General features: G+C 42.4%; 1 pseudogene; it reads left to right on the top strand.

Moving 5' to 3' along the window:
• Positions 1 to 304: 304 nt before the first annotated feature.
• LOC135519939 (Krueppel-like factor 5) lies at positions 305 to 19,008 on the top strand (annotated as a pseudogene).
• Positions 19,009 to 20,309: the final 1,301 nt, after the last annotated feature.

Here is a 20,309-nt window from a genome sequence, read left to right as displayed (position 1 = left end):
ACGTATCTTTTTACTTGTCTTCCCTCCTCGAAACTGAATGTAAAAGCAAAGGTAATCATTACTTTAAGTCTTATGTTCTGTCTATTCTACAATTGAAACATATCTTGTCTTTTTTTCTACATGTCCATCCACTCCCTATACAGACAGACACACTGCTATCACGCAGTTGCGTAATTTGACAAGCACAAAACAAGAGGGAGTGGGCAGCAGGCAACTGCATGCTTTCAGCTGTTTGTTCAAATCAGAATTAGTCCTATTCTAAATTACCCCCCCCTCCCCACACACACACACACACACACACACACACATTTTCGCGGACTACTGGACATAACATTATCAGTGTTTATGGCCACTGACTTATTAACCAATGATGTTTGGGTCGCTCTGGGACAGGACACACCCGGACACTGAAAACCCACTGCACCACCACTAGCGGACAGGCTGAGAGAAGGGTGGGGAAAATATCATGGTCATGGACAAGTCCTCAACAACATGAAGAATACAATCGGTGAAAGCGCTTAATTTCACGACTACAATCTGGTACGGTATTTAATTAGAAAGCGAGTTTACAGTTTGAGCGAGGATATTGTATGGCATCGTTGATATTTAGGCTCTAGTATAGGCTAATATTATGCCATCTAATTACCAGGCAAAATAGCCTATATGTACAGACAAATAGTGGACGGAGATTAGACGTTTCCCATCTCAATGTATAGAAGGAGATGCATAACGCATGTAGTCAGCAGGTGGAGTCTAAATTCTGCTGTAGATTTCCATCGCCTCGACAGGAGCACTAGTTCAGAAGCCCGGCTGCTTGGAGGGGATTTCTTTCATGTACTAATAGTCTTCAATCGGGACCTAATATTCCCACAAAAGATGCACACTGGTTCCATTTGTTTAGTTTTTTCAAATACTGTAGGCCTGACTACATGTGTTTCAAAATGTGTTGATTGACACATGGAGAGTGACAACGTTGCGCATTGTGATCTTGTTTTGCGTTGGTCAGCATAGTCTTTTTTGCGATATGGATGGTTTTACGGGAGATGTAGCAGTGTAGCCTCCACGATCAATGCTTTGCTGCTTGCAGGTTGATATGAACGTGATCACCACTCTCTCCGTTCTCTCCTAGAGCACTGGTATGGCTGCTTAAAAAATATAATTTAATAGTGAGATAGTGTATGAAGCCATTAGCCAGAGATCCGACTCTACATTTTTCCATTCCCTATAACGGCAGCTCGGAGCTGGCACGGGTTATGGCTGGAACATGTAGCTCAATCCAGGGATGCAACTCCAAATTCGCCCAGTATCCAAACTGCCAAACCATGGCTTGATTAGCCTATGCCACACCAAATTCCAGTAGCCTTCACAGGGTTTATTTCCGTGATTGTTGCTGGATGATATGTTAGATTAAATAATAAAGACAGACATAACTGTCAAGTTCAGTAGCCTTGTTCAAGCGTTGTACAAGTCCCTACAAATGGGTCCGGGAAACAGCCCAGCTGGTCGATTATCTATCAATTAGACTCTGTAACATCATCCTTTTCAATAGAAAGTGCAAACGTAACGGCACAACATTAAGTTCTTAACAGTCAAGTCATAACAAATTATTTCAGTTGTCATCTTGTTTTTTTAAATTATATATAAACAGAGGACAAGTTAACACAGAGTACTGATCAACAATGATAATATAGTCATTTTGTCCGTGGCTGAATAAATCCATGCTGACGATTTACCAGGCCCTTGTGGGCAGTTTGTGTGACATTATGGTTTCCTTGTGCTGTTCATGAGCGTACACGTTGCATGTGGTACAGCTGCTGAAGGTCTTTAATTTCTTCTTGCATGTTTGGACAGTTTTTAATGTTTCAAATGCCTGGCGGTAGCATGCGTCAACTCCTACGTGACTGGAGAGTATGCGGATATGAGGTAAGCATCTCTGGACGAAGTGATTTGTGGATAATGACCTTCTGACCTCTGAACAAGATGCCATTTTGCACGCTGATCTCATCTCGAAAGGTACAGTATTCTCTCACTGAAAAGTGTCTCTTATTTCGGGTATGGCCAACCTGTGAGAACCCTGGACTTCAGTGACTGTAGGTGTTCGTCCTTGTCAGTGTGTTGCCTGATCTGGGTTAGGCGGTGATCTGTGACGTTTAATTAAGTAGTCTGCCTGATTGATTGGTTGAACATCTTGTTCCTGCTGTAGCGAACAGATGGCATGCTGCTGATAGGCAGTGCCTCTGCCTGTACATTGTGCCATGCTCAGTGTGTTGCAGATGTACACCTCTGGTCCTGGCTTGTAGACAACCTTCAGGCTGTAGTTTTGCAGAGTCAGGAGCATGCTTTCAAACCTCTTGGGGGGCACGTTGAGGAGAGTTTTACTGAATATGGCAATGAGTGGTTTGTGGTCAGTTTCAGCGGTGACCAGCTCTCGACTATATAAGTAGTGATGGAAGCGCTGGCAGGAGAAGATGGTGCTGAGGCCCTCTCTCTCAATTTGTGCATAGGTTTGTTCGGTTGGGGGGGGGGCTCTCGAGGCAAATGCACCTGGCTGGCCTTCTAGCATAAGATAGTATCCAAGTCCACTTTAGCTGGAGTTGCTCTGGATTGTGACAGGCTTCGTAATGTTGTAGTAGCGCATCACTGGCATGGATGAAGCCAGAGATTTCATCTCCTGCTCTGCGGCGTCATGTTTGGGTAGCCAGTGACTTTGTGTGTCTTTGTCCAGCAACTGGCACAGAGGCTCACAGACTACTGATAGATGTGGCATAAACTTTGCAAAACTGATGAAACGCTGCACTCCTTTTGCATCAGATGGGTTTGGCATGTCGAGGATTGCTCTGACTTTGTCTGGTTCTGGCTTCAGGCTTTTGGCCGAGAGAATGTGGCCATGGAAGTGACGTCTTTCACCTTGAACTGCAGCTTCTTCAGGTCAAGGCACAGCTTAACTGATCAGGGGCGCTCCATCAGTGCCAGGAGCTTCACATCATTGTCGTCTGTGTCACCACAGCCTACGATCAGGACATCATCAGCGACGGGTTCAATGAACTTGAGCCCAGCCAGTAACTCTTCCTGTTTGTGTTGGTATACCTCAGGCGCCACTGAGACACAAAACGTGAGCTTGAACAAGCGTTTCTAAATCCAGAGGGTCCAGAAGGTAGTCATGAAGCTGCTTTCTTCATCCAGCTTGCATTGCAGGAATGCATCTCGGTCATCCACCAAGGTGAAAATCCTGGCCTTGGGAAGCTTGTAGAGGACATCCTCCAGTGTCGGCAATGATGTAGTAGGAATTTTTTAGTGCTTGGTTCCGATGCTTTGGGTCGATGCAGACCCTCGACTTTTCTGGCTTTTTCACTATGACCATATTGCTGATCCAGTCAGTTGGTTCAGTCACAGATGTCATGCGGCCATCGGCCTCATACTTGTCCAGCTGGGCCTTCACAGCCACTTTCAATGCAATGGGCACATTGTGGGGAGCACACTGGATTGACGCTGTCATCCACTTCAAGGTGCACCTCCCCAGGTACTGATTCAATGTGCTCATTGAATACGTCGTCATATCTACTGAGTAGATATTCTTTGGACAGAGATCCATGTTGCACATGCTCCACAATGTGCAGGTCATTTGGTACGGGGAACTGCATCAGTCCCAGGCGTTTAAATTTAGAGTCTGAGAGGAGAAGATGTTAACAACTGGATTCTGGCACGTAGTACCGGAATCCAGTTGACATTGTTGCAGCTTGTTGTGTAGTCGTAGTGGCACAAACCATTTCTTCCCTCTTGAGTGTACAGCCCCAATGGATTCATGCATGTAATTGTCACTTTCACTGTTCTGCTCTGAACACTGAGTGACACCATCAACACAGCGAATCTTGCCCTCACTCACCCTTCTTTTGCTTTTGAGACACTTTTGCAAAGTGATTATTAGTTCCACAAGCTCTGCATGGTTTTTTGTAGGCAGGGCAGTGGTCTTTGCCTCGTGTGTTTGCAATTCCACAGTATTTGCATGCTATGGGGCTGTTTGTGTTCACCATTCGTGGTGAATTGTCTGAATGTCTGCCTGGCAACAGCATGAACAGTATCAGCATCGGTGCGTGGGGTTTCCATTTCCATTACTCTCATTCTCATGTCAGTGACTTTGGAAGTGCAGCACATTTCAGTGGCAGTTACTGATGTTAAGCGCCTCTCTTTTAGTGGATGCCAGCGCGTGTCATAATTTGCAAATCCCAGTACTATTTTGACACATCAGTTAATCTTTCAATCCCCCTTATTCACAAGAAGCAGATCTTTCTCTCAAACAGGTTACAAAGTTGTGTACTGACTCACTCTCTTCCTGTTTGCAGCTTCCAAAAACAAACCACTCGTAAATGACTTGAAGTAATTCTCCAATGCATTCAGTATGGCCTTTGCATTATCCTTGTTGCCAGCACCTAGTCCTCGAATTCATCCCTGTCCCAATTAGTATTCCAGTCCCCTGTAAGAAGCATTGGTTTTGGTGGTGGAATGTTCACTGCCATAGCGATGAAATAGGAGCTCTCTTTGCCTTCAGCCATCGAGGTAGGTAGTGATGCTAGCAAGCCAGCTAACAACAACTTTCTGTATGATATATTAGATTAAAGAATAAAGGCACAGCAAATGTCAAGGACAATGCTTGATCAAGGCTATTTTACAAGTCCCTACATACGGGGTCCAGAGAACAGATCAGCTAGTCGATTACCTGTCAACTAGACTCCGTAACAGTGATGGGCCTGTGAATACTGAACATGTATGTACGTTATAGGCCATGTCAGTGAAGGATTGGCTTGTTAGCTAGCAAATATGCTAACGTTAGCAACCTAGCTAAACATTAGGCTATGGGCTGGCACTGGCAGTCTGGGATTATGAAGAGTGAATTCAATTATTTATTCATCATTTTGATAGGTAGTTATCTAGCTGTGGCCATCTGGCTAGTATCAACAAGGGCTTTCTACAAAATAACAATATTAGTGGTAACATTGGAATCTAGACCATAAGCAATACGCACAAATATGCATTGCCAAACAATGCTACTGCCACCCTCTGGTTTGAATTATTTGGACAAGGCTGGGTGAATGACAACTTCCAAGGTCTTTGCTGTGTCAACACAAAAGAGAATTGACTGCTGTTTGTCTATCCTACCAGTGTGTATGAGCTTTAACACTTGTGCACATCTCTCTCAATTCAATTTGCTTTATTGGCATGACGTAACAATGTACACATTGCCAAAGCTTACTTTGGAGATTTTAAAATATGAACATAATAATCAATATTGTCAACGGAACAACAATAACCAAGGGTCAAAATAACCATACATTGAACAATAACAATGAGCATAGAGGACATGTGCAGATTGGTTGGTCTGTCAGACACTGTCTGTGGCTTGCCCACCGCTCTCTCTGTCCTCCCCCAAAGGTATGGGTAGCCTATCCTCAACAGAGAGGCATTTGAGTTAGTGTTTCCAATTTGAGGAAATTACACTATTTTGGTATTGCAGGATTTGGTAATGATGGGAGTGGGGGGGGGGGGTCACTGTATTTTAGATGTTTACAAAACTTACTTGCTCGTTTTTGAGTTTTTATGATAAGACATTGGCCTAATTCTGCCCAGCATGCATTGTTTGTAGTTTTCCTCTGGACATGTAGATAAATCTTACAGAACTCTGCATGCAGGGTTTCAATGGGTTGTTTGTCCCATTGAGTGAAATCTTGTTTTGCAAGTGGACCCCACATCTCGCTGCCATAAAGTGCAATTGTTTCAATGACACATTCAATTAGTTTGAGCCAAATATTTAAATTTAAATGGTTTATTAATGGTGTAGAATGCCCTGTGTGCTTTCTCTCTGTTCATTCACTGCATCATGTCCAGTTGAGTTTATTTTTAAACCTAAGTAATTGTAGTGTATGCAGTACTCTATATGTTTTGTACCAATTGAGAACTGTGGTCTATTTCCCTGAGATCTGGATTGTCATTGGGAAATCATTATTTTAGTATTTTTGGGGTTTACTGCCAGAGGCCCAGGCTCTGCTGTAGGCCATGGGCTGTGGGTGACACCAGGCACAGGTCATCTGCAAAGACCCTGGTTAAAGAATTCTGTTATTTTCTTGCTAATGTTGATGCCCCCTACACAGCTTTAAATAACTTTGTAGAACAGTCCTGTATGCCAAATAGAATCAAATGCCTTTTGGAAGTTGATAAAGCAAGTGTACATTTTCATATTATTTAGGTGGACATGTTTATCAATCAGGGTGTGTAGGCTGTAAATGTTTTGGTACATCTTGCGATGTTTCGGGTTGTATTCAATTTGGCTTTTAATCAAGACATTGTGCTTATTGAGGAAGTTTAGACCTCTTTACATTTATAATACTGCAGAAAACCTTGCCCAGGTTACTGTTCAAACAAATGCCTCTAATTGTTAGGGTCAAATTTGTCTCCATCCTTAAAGATTGGGGTTTTGAGTCCTTGATTCCAGATGTCAGGGAAATAAAATGAAGCAGTTTTAATCTTATCATACATCAGTTCCAAATATCTCTAACGGCGTGAGTTTTTTTATGCACGTGATGTCAGAATACAGTCACTGTTCCAAAATATGATTATTGCGCAAAAGAACAGTTAACATACGCTGCCTGCTAATTATCTATAGGCTGTTTCAACCTGTCAATTTCAAATTATTTTCAGTCAACAGTTTGAATTGAGGTGTGTTCCGCCTCCTCATTAATTCACATAGAAGTAGCCCATTTCAGCGTTGCGGACAATTTTACGTTTTGAGGCTTTTAGTGTCAAGATGCTGGAACAAATAGGTACAAAAGTATCTATATCCACAGTAAAATGAGTCCTATATCGACATAACCTGAAAAGCTGCTCAGCATGCAAGAAGCCACTGCTCCAAAACCGCCATAAAAAAAGCCAGACTATGGTTTGCAACTGCACATGGGGACAAAGATTGTACTTTTTGGAGACATGTCCTCTGGTCTGATGAAACTAAAATAGAACTGTTTGGCCATAATGACCATCATTATGTTTGGAGAAAAAAGGGGGAGGCTTGCAAGCTAAAGAACACCATCCCAACCATGAAGCACAGGGGTGGCAGCATGCTTTTCTTTGCTGCAGGAGAGCCTGGTGCACTTCACAAAATCAATGGCATCATGAGGAGGAAAATTATGTGGATATATTGAAGCAACATCTCAAGACATCAGTCAGGAAGTTAAAACTTGGTCGCAAATAGGTCTTCCAAATAGACAATGACCCCAAGCATACTTCCAAAGTTGTGGCAAAATGGCTTATGGACAACAAAGTCAAGGTACTAACAGTTTAAAGAAAATACTACCAAATACCAATTGAGTGTTTGTAACTTTGTAAGGAGTGTGTTTGTGCAAAATGTTTCTGTGAAGAAACAGTGTGGCCTTCTCAAATGCTGCCTGTTGCATCAATCGAAACTGGAAGTTCTAAATAAGTTTTCTAGTCACACCGGTTTGAGCGTACTGACCACTGTAGAATGATCACAGTTTACTGGGCTGTGAATATGTGGTTGTTTCTATGTCTGTTCTTTTGAGAAACAATGCAATTTGGCTGTGATCAGACAGGTGTTAGTGGCTTGATGGTGAAAAAGCTGAGAAAGAAAGGGTCAATGTCTGTAATTATATACTCTATCTCTCACACACAGACACAAACAAAGCTTTAAGTACTTTTAAAACTTCAGGCATTCTAAAAGAGTGTGACTATAGGAGAAAGAAACTGGCCTATGGATACAAAGAGCTTTTTAACTTGTCCAGCAATGTTATGAAAACATTGTAACCATCTGTACTGTTTAGATAACTTTACACGCATAGGTCTACACCCACTCTCTCTATCACTTACTCCTACTCTCATGCTATTGATTATTATATTGATTACCTCATTGTGGGGAATGAACCTATTCCTTTTCAGTTCTTCCCAGGCAGAAATAAAAAACATATGCTAACTTTCTCATGCTTTTGTCTAGAGGCACACTGTCTTCAGCTATTTAAAGGTGCAAGCATTGACTGTAGCTGTGTTCTGGGTCCATGCGGAAACACGTGCACTTAAAAGGTTTCCGTGCGGTGAAGAAATGGAGATGTGATTAACGGTGTCACTTTTTTTTACTGTGACTAACATGTCACGTGTTAACTTTCACAGCCCTAGTATTAAATGTAACTCACAAATACTCCATTATTTTTTTTCCCTGGCAGGGTAATTCCGAGATGGACATATATCTGTCACCTCCTCAGAATATCCCAGACACCAGACAGCCTTTAACGGAGGACCTTGGTTCCCCATACAGCATCAACATGAGTCTCCTCCTACCTGATGTTACCTACCTGTGCCCCAGCCTGTGTCGGCCTATGAGACCCATCAAGACAGAGCCTCTCTCCCACTCCCTCATCCATCCCAGTTGCCAGTGCTTCCCTGGTCCAACAACCCTTCCAGAACACCCTGGGCCTTATGGCACTTCAACAAACACAGGAAGTAGTCTGTTCATTAAACAGGAAATACCCTCCCTGGACTTGCCAGATGTTCCGTTATTCCAGCTATTGAACTCTGAGCTGGAGCAGCTGGTGCCCGATCACCCGGTGAACACCAACCTCCATAGAAGGGTCCCTATGATCTCCTTGTCGGTCCCTTTCAGCAACGTCCACATACCATCCCCCCAGATTGTTGTGAAATCTATGGGAAGCCCACAAAATTTTGGCAATCGTCTGACAACCCAGTTTGCAAGCCATTCGCAGCAGCGACCAGACTATCTTCCTCCGTCCCCGCCTAAGTCTGAGCCAGGGAGCCCAGACAGAGGGAAAGAGCTGATCCAGAATCGTTCTCCGCCTTCATCTTATGCAGCCAGTATTGCTTCGAAAACTAAGCTCTGGTCTAGGACCAGTCCCGAGCAAATGTCTTAGATCAGTTCAGAGTCCAGGTCTTGGACAAAGCCAAAGTTCTAGTCTTGGAACAGGCCAGACCCCTGGTGTTGGGCCAGTGTCCCCAACGTTGGCTCAATCGGTTCCAGAGAGGTTTAACCGCAGGAATGACACTGACCTGGAGAGGAGAAGGATACATCACTGTGACATTCCAGGTGAGGAGACATGGCAGGTAGTCTCAATTCACTAAAGCAGGGTTCCCAAACTGGTGGCCCGTGGTCCGAATTTGGCCCGTGGGTTGTTTTTATGTGGCCCTCCCCATGTTTTCTGAGCATACGAAATAAATACACTGCACTAAATATAAAGGGAACACTTACACAACGCAATGTAACTCCAAGTCAATCACACTTCTGTGAAATCAAACTCTCCACTTAGGAAGCAACACTGATTGACAATAAATTTCAATGCTGTTGTGCAAATTAAATAGACAACAGTAATTAGCAAGACACCCCTAATAAAGGAGTGGTTCTGCAGGTGGTGACCACAGACCACTTCTCAGTTCCTATGCTTCCTGGCTGATGTTTTGGTCACTTTTGAATGCTGGCGGTGCTTTCACTCTAGTGGTAGCATGAGACGGAGTCTACAACCCACACAAGTGGCTCAGGTAGTGCAGCTCATCCAGGATGGCACATCAATACGAGCTGTAGCAAGAAGGTTTGCTGTGTCTGTCAGCGTAGTGTCCAGAGCATGGAGGCGCCAGCAGGAGACAGGCCAGTACATCAGGAGATGTGGAGAAGGCTGTAGGCGGGCAACAACCCAGCAGCAGGACCGCTACCTCCGCCTTTGTGCAAGGAGGAGCAGGAGGAGCACTGCCAGAGCCCTGCAAAATGACCTCCAGCAGGCCACAAATGTGCATGTGTCTGCTCAAACGGTCAGAAACAGACTCCATGAGGGTGGTATGAGGGCCCGACGTCCACAGGTGGGGGTTGTGCTTACAGCCCAACACCGTGCAGGACGTTTGGCATTTGTCAGAGAACAGCAAGATTGGCAAATTCGCCACTGGCCCCTGTGCTCTTCACAGATGAAAGCAGGTTCACACTGAGCATGTAACAGACGTGACAGTCTGGAGACCGCCGTGGAGAACGTTCTGCTGCCTGCAACATCCTCCAGCATGACTGGTTTGGTGGTGGATCAGTCATGGTGTGGGGTGGCATTTCTTTGGGGGGCCGAACAGCCCTCCATGTGCTCGCCAGAGGTAGCCTGACTGCCATTAGGCACCGAGATGAGATCCTCAGACCCCTTGTGAGACCATATGCTGGTGCGGTTGGCCCTGGGTTCCTCCTAATGCAAGACAATGTTAGACCTCATGTGGCTGGAGTGTGTCAGCAGTTCCTGCAAGAGGAAGGCATTGATGCTATGGACTGGCCCGCCCGTTCCCCATTCCTGAATCCAATTGAGCACATCTGGGACATCATGTCTCGCTCCATCCACCAACGCCACGTTGCACCATAGACTGTCCAGGAGTTGGCAGATGCTTTAGTCCAGGTCTGGGAGGAGATCCCTCAGGAGACCATCCGCCACCTCATCAGGAGCATGCCCAGGCGTTGTCGGGAGGTCATACAGGCACATGGAGGCTACACACACTAATGAGCCTAAGTTTGACTTGTTTGAAGGACATTACATCAAAGTTGGATCAGCCTGTAGTGTGGTTTTCCACTTTAATTTTGAGTGTGACTCCAAATCCAGACCTCCATGGGTTGATACATTTGATTTCCATTGATAATTTGTTGTAAAGAAAAAAGTATTTAACAATAATATTTCATTCATTCAGATCTAGGATGTGTTATTTTAGTGTTCCCTTTATTTTTTTGAGCAGTGTATATACAGTACCAGTCAAAGCTTTGGAAATTGAATAATGTGTCCCTGAACAAAGGGGGGGGGGGTCAAAATCAAAAGTAACAGTCAGTATCTGGTGGCCACCAGCTGCATTAATTACTGCAGTGCATCTCCTCCTCATGGACTGCACCAAATTGACCAGTTCTTGCTGTGAGATGTTACCCCATTATTCCACCAAGGTACCTGCAAGTTTCTGGACATTTCTGGGGGGAATGGCCCAAGCCCTCACCCTTCAATCCAACAGGATGTGCTCAATGGGTTTGGGATCCGGGCTCTTTGCTGGCCATGGCAGAACACTGACATTCCTGTCTTGCAGGAAATCACGCACAAAACGAGCAGTATGGCTGGTGGAATTGTCATGCTGGAGGGTCATGTCAGGATGAGCCAGCAGGAAGGGTACCACATGAGGGAGGAGGATGTATTCCCTGTAACGCACAGCATTGAGATTGCCTGCAATGACAACAAGCTCAGTCCGATGATGCAGTACCACACTGCCCCAGACCATGACAGACCCTCCAACTCGATCCCGCTCCAGAGTACAGGCCTCGGTGTAACGCTCATTCCTTTGACAATAAACACGAATCAGACCATCACTCTGGTGTGACAAAACCGCGACTCGTCTGTGAAGAGCACTTTTGCCAGTCCTGTCTGGTCCAGCGATGGTGGGTTTGTGCCTATAGGTGACGTTGTTGCCGGTGATGTCTGGTGAGGACCTGCCTTACAAAAGGCCTACAAGTCCTCAGTTCAGCCTCTTTCAGCCTATTGCCGTCTGAGAGAGTCTGAGCACTGATGGAGGGATTGTGCGTTCCTGGTGTAACTCGGGCAGTTGTTGTTCCCATGCTGTACCTGTCCAGCAGGTGTGATGTTCAGATGTACCGATCCTGTGCAGGTGTTGCCACTCGTGGTCTGCCACTGCGAGGACGATCAGCTATCCGCCCTGTCTCCCTGGAGCGCTGTCTTAGGTGTCTCACAGTACGGATATAGCAATTTATTGCCCTGGCCACATCTGCAGTCCTCATGCATCCTTGCAGCATGCCTAAGGCATGTTCACGCAGATGAGTAGGGACCCTGAGCATCGTTCTTTAGTGTCTAGTGGCCCAAGCCCTCACCCTTCAATCCAACAGGATGTGCTCAATGGGATTGAGATCCGGGCTCTTCGCTGGCCATGGCAGAACACTGACATTACTGTCTTGGAGGGGAAATGAAATCACGCACAGAACGAGCAGTATGGCTGGTAGCATTGTCAAACTGCAGGGTCATGTCAGGATGAGCCAGCAGAAAGGGTACCACATGAGCGATGAGGATGTCTTTCCTGTAACGCACAGAGTTGAGATTGCCTGCAATAACAACAAGCTCAGTCTGATGATGCTGTGACACACCGCCCCAGACCATGACGGACCCTCCACCTCAATCAGGTGTAATGCTCATTCCTTCAACAATAAACGCGAATCCGACCATCACCCCTGGTGAGACAAAACCTTGACTCGTCAGTTAAGAGCACTTTTTGCCCGTCCTGTCTGGTCCAGCGACGGTGGGTTTGCGCCCATAGACAACGTTGTTGCCGTGATGTCTGGTGAGGACCTGCCTTACAACAGGCCTACAAGCCCTCAGTCCAGCCTCTCTCAGCCGATTGCGGACAGTCTGAGCACTGATGGAGGGATTGTGCATTCCTGGTGTAACTCGGGCTGTTGTTGCTATCCTGTACCTGTCCCGCAGGTGTGATGTTCGGATGTACCGATCCTGTGCAGGTGTTGTTACACAGTCTGCCACTGCGAGGACGATCAGCTGTCTGTCCTGTCTCCCTGTAGCACTGTCTTAGGCGTCTCACAGTGCGGACATTGCAATTTATTGCCCTGGCCACATCGGCAGTCCTCATGCCTCCTTGCAAGGCACGTTCACACAGATGAACAGGGACCCTGAGCATCTTTGTTTTGGTGTTTTTCAGTCAGTAGAAAGGCTTTTTTAGTGTCCTAAGTTTTCATAACTGTGACCGTAATTGCCTACCGTCTGTAAGCTGTTAGTGTCTTTACAACCATTTCACAGGTGCATGTTCATTAATTGTTTATGGTTCATTGAACAAGCATGGGAAACTGTTTAAACGCTTTACAATGAAGATCTGTGAAGTTATTTGGATTTTTACTAATTATCTTTGAATGACAGGGTCCTGAAAAAGGGACATTTCTTTTCTTGGTGAGTTTATATTTATTATATTTTTTATATATTTATAAGAAGCCACCCTTTTTCCTAGCTGACAGCTTTTCGCACTCTTGGTACTCTGTCAGGTAGTCACCTGTAATGTATTTCAATTGACAGGTGTGCCTTGTTGAAGGTTAATTTGTGTATTTTCTTTCTTTTTTAATGCGTTTGAGCAAATCAGTTGTGTTATGACAAGTTGGGTAAAAGACCAAAATCTTCTGTATACCACCCCTACCTTGTCATAACACAACTGATTTGCTCAACCGCATTAAGAAGGAAAGAAAAACCACAAGGTAGTGGTGGTATATAGAAGACTTTGGTCTTTTACCCTATTTGGTAAAATACCAAGTCCGTATTATGGCAAGAACAACTCAAATAAGCAAAGTGAAACAAGAGTCCATCATTATTTTATGGCATGAATGTCAGTGAATCCTGAAAAGTTCAAGAACTTTAAAAGTTTATTCAAGTGCTGTAGCAAAAATCATCAAGTGCTATGATGAAACTGGCTCTCATGAGGACTGCCACAAGAAAGGAAGACCCAGAGTTGCCTCTGCTGCAGAGGATACATTTATTAGAGTTACCAGCCTCCAGAAACTGCACCATAAATAAATGCTTCACAGAGTTCAATTAACAGACACATCTCAACATCAACTGTTCAGAGGAGACTACGTGAATCAGGCCTTCATGGTCAAATTGCTGCAAAGAAACCACTACTAAAGGACACCAATAATAAAAAGATACCTGCTTGGGCCAAGAAACATGAGCAGATTATATTAGACCGTTGGAAATCTGTCCTTTTGGTCTGGAGTCAAAATTTTTGATTTTTGGTTCCAACCAACGTGTCTTTGTGAGACACAGAGTAGGTGAACGGATGATCTCCGCTTGTGGGACCCACCGTGAAGTATGGAGGAGGAGGTGAGATGGGGAGCTTTCATGATGACATGGTTTGTGATTTATTTAGAGATCAAGGTTAACTTTACCAGCATGTCTACCACAGCATTCTGCAGCGTTACGCCATACCATCTGGTTTGCACTTTGTCCCACGATCATTTGTTTTCCAACAGGACAATGACTCAACACACCTCCAGGCTGTGTAAGGGCTATTTGAGCAAGAAGGAGAGTGATGGAGTGCTGCATCAGATGACCTGTCCTCCACAATCACATGACCTCTACCCAATTGAGCTGGATTAGGATGAGTTGGACCACAGAGTGAAGAAAAAGCAGCCAACAAGTGCTCAGCATATGTGGGAACTCCTTCAAGACTGTTGGAAAAGCATTCCAAGTTAAGCTGGTTGAGAGAATGCCAAGAGTGTGCAAAGCTGTCAAGGCAAGGGGTGGCTTCTTTGAAAGATCTAAAATTATATTTATTTGTTTAACACTTTTTTGCTTACTGCATGATTCCATATGTGTATTTCATAGTTTTGATGTATTCACTATTTTTCTACAATGTAGAAAATAGTCAAAATAAAGACAAACCCCTTGAATGAGTAGTATTTTGGAAACGTGTTCCCAGGTATTCTCATGCATAATAGAGACACTTTTGATCGTATACAATTTTAAGGAAGGTTTGAAATTATTGTTTTAGTTAAATATTATACTGTATCTTTTTGGGCTTCTTGTGGTCAATTTGCAGTCTACAAATTATTTGTAAATACTTTTCGGCCCACTGACCATCTGCTCAAAAAAAAAACGGCCCACAGGTGAATATAGTTGATTATTCCTGCACTAAAGTCTGTCTAAGCTCGGTAGTCGAAGTTGGGTATTTGAGGTTTAAAAGGCTTTTGAAGTGTGTCATTTCCACTTTGAAGTTCCAGACTTGACTTTCCCTTACGAAAAATGTATCAAAATATCCATTAAAAATAATCAATTCAATAATTCCAATATTCTGTTGCTGCAGGAATATTATCCATCTGTAGCAAACTGGCTGAAATTAAGATCCTACATCTGCATTGGGAGAGAGGCTTTGGTTTGCTTTTGAGTAATAAAGACTAGTTGGAGATTAGATGATTATGTTCTTGAAACCCATGGAATTGAATCATAAAGATCAAACAAACAGAACATTAAACGGTTCCACAAAAGTCTAACTTGATTTATAAGCATGAAATGAATGCATTGTGTGGTTTTATAATTCAATCATGACCATTAACACCACTATGTCAGATGCAGGATGTTAATCAATTAAAGTTATGTTGTAATGACATGCATTTGGTTCCATTCTTTTTCATCAGGATGTAAGAAAGTCTACACCAAGTCCTCCCATTTGAAGGCCCATTTGCGGACACATACGGGTAAATGTTTTACTGGTAACATTATAAAAGTCCTGTTATGGGCAACTCGTCTCTTATTTTGGGGTCCAGTATGTTATGTTGCCAGGCAAAATAATGCTTTTGGCATGCAGATGCTTTCTGAATGCTAAATGAGATCTGGCCCACCAAATGTTGTCGCATGTTGTCGAACGTGTTTTAAACGGCTTAATTAAACAACTAAAACCTAAATGTTGCCTTGTTTGTGCTTTTATGCCTATATAAAATGTAATAATTGTGTAAAATATGAAATATCTTTACTGACCTTATAAAAACAAATATTATAGTTAAGTATTTAGTTAGTACTGTACATTTGTGACAACATAATCATCCCTGTTTCTGCTGTTGAATAATGTAATTGTGTGCTGCATTCCAGGAGAGAAGCCGTACCAATGCTCCTGGGAGGAATGCGAGTGGCGCTTTGCTCGTTCTGACGAGCTGACACGCCACTTTAGGAAACACACAGGGGCCAAGCCATTCCAGTGTGTTGTGTGTAACCGCTGTTTCTCCCGGTCTGACCACCTGGCTCTACACATGAAGAGGCACCGGAGCTAGAGAAGCCCACATACAGTATATCCTTTTTTTTATTAGATCAAAGTCAAATGAAACTTTATGTTAAATATATTTAAGTAAATCTCAAACTTTCACAATACTATTGTTCCGACAATTGTTTCACAGGATTAGGCTCTCTGTCCTTACTGAGAAATAAATGTGGCGCTGAAACACACATGGATTTGTTTTATTGTACCCATGTATCTTACATTGACTGCAATATGGATGTAGATTTTCCATGTATCTATTTCAGTAAACGCTGCCATGGTTTGATTTTTGAATAAGAGCAGAAAGTTGGAAACAAGCTAATTTCAGTATCTCTGATTTATCTACAGCAGTGTTTCCCAAACCACTACTTGTGTACCCCCAGCCATTTCACCTATTTGATCTATTCCAGTACTAGCACACATGATTCAACTAATCATTTGATTGTAAGTTGACGGCCCGGTTTCCCAAAAGCATCTCAAGGCTAATGTCATTGTTAGAACCTTCGTTGGAGCATCGTTAAATCTCAGAGCTGTTTCCCAAACCATCGTTATTAACGTTGTACTTGAAAATACTCATAATATAATGCCTGCCTCAGACCACTCGTAGGACAGCTAAGTGTGCCATTATTCTTTTTTGGCCTCACTTTATACATAGAAGATATCCGCTAAACATAGAATCACATGGTTTGTCCATTGAAATTCATTTCACGTTCAATTAATTTAGTTCTATTTTGCTACTTGTAGCCTACTGTCTGTAATTTGTCTCAAATTTTTTCATGATCTACCAAATCTGTGATTTTAGTGCATTTTTATTGTGTAAGCATTAGAATAAGCCGCCTTAATATTTGCAGTCATAGGTGGTAATACTGTTTCTCTCTATGAGCTGATCCATAGTCAGTATTGTGAAATTATTATGTTAGTGGAAAATTTGAATGGAGAAAGCTGATCCGAGATCAGCACTCCCTTTCTTTAGATCCTATCAGTATCGACACATGCTCCAATGACGCACTTGCCGACCGTTCTCTCTGCATGGTGTTTTGGGAAACGCATGTTACGTCTTCGAAAAGATACATTGGTAAAACACGCGTAAGCCTAAATTACATCGTTATAGATTGAAAAAGTGAAACAGTTGGGGTTCTCAATTTACAGTATTATCTCTCTCTTTTCTACTTAGTATTGGTACTTCAAGGCAAAATATTTTAATGTATTGCTATTGACGTGTAAGTATGACTACGACTACATTTAAATCCTGTATATCATGTACAAATGGACGTCTAAGTAATATTTTTTTAAATCTTGTTTAAGAATGATATCACACATTATACTACTGAGTATCTGTAACGTTCTGAGTGTAGTGTGTGAGAAGTCAGGCGCAGGAAGCAGAGAGTTCAGGGTAGTGCTACTTTAATGCACAAAACTGCGAACATAAGCCAACCCCACGAAAACACAGAGCGTAAAACAGAACAAACGCCCCAAACACAGGGACTTAAACTGTCCAGCAAAACCCACGAAATGGGAAAACACGTAACCCGCAGACGTGCACACAAGTTACACAAAACAGGTCACAATAATGAATCCCGCACAAAGAACCAGGCGGCCGGCTAATAAAGCCTCACTAATTATACTCAACTCAAAACAGGTGTACTCAATAAACACATAAGGAGGGGGAGAAAATAATCAGTGGCAGCTAGTAGGCCGGCGACGAGCGCCGAGCGCCACCCGAACGGGAAGGGGAGCCACCTTCGGTCGGAGTCGTGACAGTATCTAAGTGCCGTTTGATGTTTTATTAATTAATTAAAGTAAAAGACAGTGCATTGACTTGATTGCTGCATTTCTTGGCTATAAAAAAATATAAGATAGTTACTGTGTTTCTATATTTTTTACATTCAATTTGATTAAATACATTGAATAATAAGACCTATCATTTCAGATTACGAAAATGTGTTGAAATGTAAATATTTTGTATCCTCTGTATTTCGGATCTTATTGTCAAGGTTTTGTTTATCGCTCCTTTAAACTGTAAACTGGTTTCCAGTGAATTTAATTGATACTAAGTTGTGCTGAAAAACAATATTTGTGTTCAGCATTTTGAAATTTCATACTTATAGGCTATAACGGCCAAGCTGTGCCAAGATTGCTAAGTGAGCAACAAAACATGATAATAAACTGTGTTTACAATGTTATACCTTGAGAAAAGTTATTTTATTGTATTCAAGGTATGTGTGGATTGATATAGTATTCACCTGTCATAGCAACAAAGAATTTGAACCTGACACCCACTGTGTTGACATTGCTCTGTGATAAAAGAACACCAACGATCCGTGCAGATCTTTCACAGACAATATTTCATCTCATAGTTAAAGGTTAAAAACATGTTTGTTTTTTATTGGCACATAACATTCCTCTTTCAAGATGTTTGCGCATTCATTGGAACCTGAACTATTGTGTTTGTAATGCCATCTGTCAGTTTCTCATAGATCAACGCCAACTCTAAGATTGATGTACCTTTTATGTACAATTAATTCTCCTGAGGGTGTCACACCCTTGCAAAATCCAGCTAGCTCTATGGTAATTATAAGGCCATTAAAACCTACTGCTCACTTCAACATTTAAACTCCACTTGCCCAACAAACGATTTACTTCCATGTTTGTTTTTGTCACGCCCTGACCATAGCGAGCCTTTGTTTCTCTATGGTATTGTAGGTCAGGGCGTGACTGGGGGGTATTCTAGTTCATATTTTCTATGTGGGGTTCTAGTTTAGTCTTTCTATGTTGGTGATTTGTATGATTCCCAATTAGAGGCAGCTGGTAATCGTTGTCTCTAATTGGGGATCATATTTAAGTAGCATTGTTTTCCACCTGTGTTTGTGGGATATTGTTTATGTGTAGTTAGCATGTTAGCACTCCATTGTCGTCAGGTTTCGTTTATTCTTTATTGTTGTGTGGTTCACTTATTTAAATTTTAAAAAATGTGGAACCCAGATTGGTCCGAGTATGCTTCCAACGATCGTGACAGTTTGTTCTTGTTTGGATCTTGTTGGGCCTATTTCAACCATTTTTGGTTACTGTATTATCTCCAGCTAATCTCTTGTTAAACCATCAACATGCACAAAAATCACTGCACAGCTGATTTCAATTGCAACCATTATTGTCCACTGTATTACTGCTTCTTAATAAATCCTGTTAGAGATCGTGCTACTTTTTTCAAAATTCTGTTAAAAATCGCGCAACATTTCAATGTCCTGCTACTCATGCCAGGAATATAGTATATGCATATGATTAGTATGTGTGCATAGGAAACACTCTGAAGTTTCTAGAACTGGTTCAATGGTGTCTGTGACTATAACAGAACGAGTTCCGTTGTCAAAATTGCAAGAAAACCTCATCACAAAATCTACAAAGAAAAAATCCATCCGCCAGTGTTTGTATTGTCTAAGGCTTGTCATTAATGATGGAACTGTGTTTGCAATTCCTACAGATTCCACACGATGTCGCCAGTGTTGTGATTACCAGGGCACTTTATCCTTGGTTAGATTGGTCAATAACACATCCGGTCTTCAGGTGCGCCACAGAAAAAAATGTCCGTGAGGAACTGGAATTCGTTTTGTAAACTTCTAGCTATTGAATACAGATCTCTCCGTGATCAATTTGATCGTTTATTAACGTTTACTAATACCTAAACTTGGATTACAGAAGTAGGTTGAAGTGTTTTGTCAAAGTTTATAGGCAACTTGATGAATTTTAAAAAATTACGTTGCGTTGGGAAAGGTGCCTTTTTACATGGATTTCATGGTGTTCATAAATGGACATTTTGGGTATATATGGACCGATTTAATCGAAAAAAAGACCCAATTGTGATTTTTATGGGACATATAGGAGTGCCAACAAAGAATCTCGTCAAAGGTAATGAATGTTTTATATTTTATTTCTGCGTTTTGGGTAGCGCCGGCTACGCTAATTTCTTTTTTTACGTCCCCTTTGTGTGTTTCTGGGGGCTGCATGCTATCGGATAATAGCTTCTCTTGCTTTCGCTGAAAAGCATTTTACAAATCTGACATGTTGGCTATATTCACAACGAGTGTGGCTTGAATTGAGTACCATGCATGTGAATTTTAATGAAAGTTTGAGTTTTAACGAGTACAATTAGTTGGCGCTCTGGAATTTCCGCTGATTTGGTTCCTGTACAGGAACCAACTCCTGAAGAAGTGTTAAAGCTGATGTAGGTATTAACTTTTTGTCCTTTCTCACAAAATCGTTTAAGACATTTTCACTCTCTACAGGGTATAATCTCTTTTTATATATTAAACAGTATGGTGATTGCTTTTCAAGAAGGGAAAATAAAATCTCAACTGTTCACATTTAAAATTTGTAACTAAATCAAGCCAATCGTGATTGAATTATTATAATCTACAAATTATAATCATGTTGACATTTAACATTAAATGTATGTAGCAAATCTAATCCTATAGACGGATTGATTGCTTAGCAACAAAACA

The sequence above is a fragment of the Oncorhynchus masou genome, chromosome 29 (assembly GCF_036934945.1).
Source record: "Oncorhynchus masou masou isolate Uvic2021 chromosome 29, UVic_Omas_1.1, whole genome shotgun sequence".
Lineage (NCBI taxonomy): Eukaryota > Metazoa > Chordata > Actinopteri > Salmoniformes > Salmonidae > Oncorhynchus > Oncorhynchus masou.
This window is presented reverse-complemented; position numbering and strand designations above follow the sequence as displayed.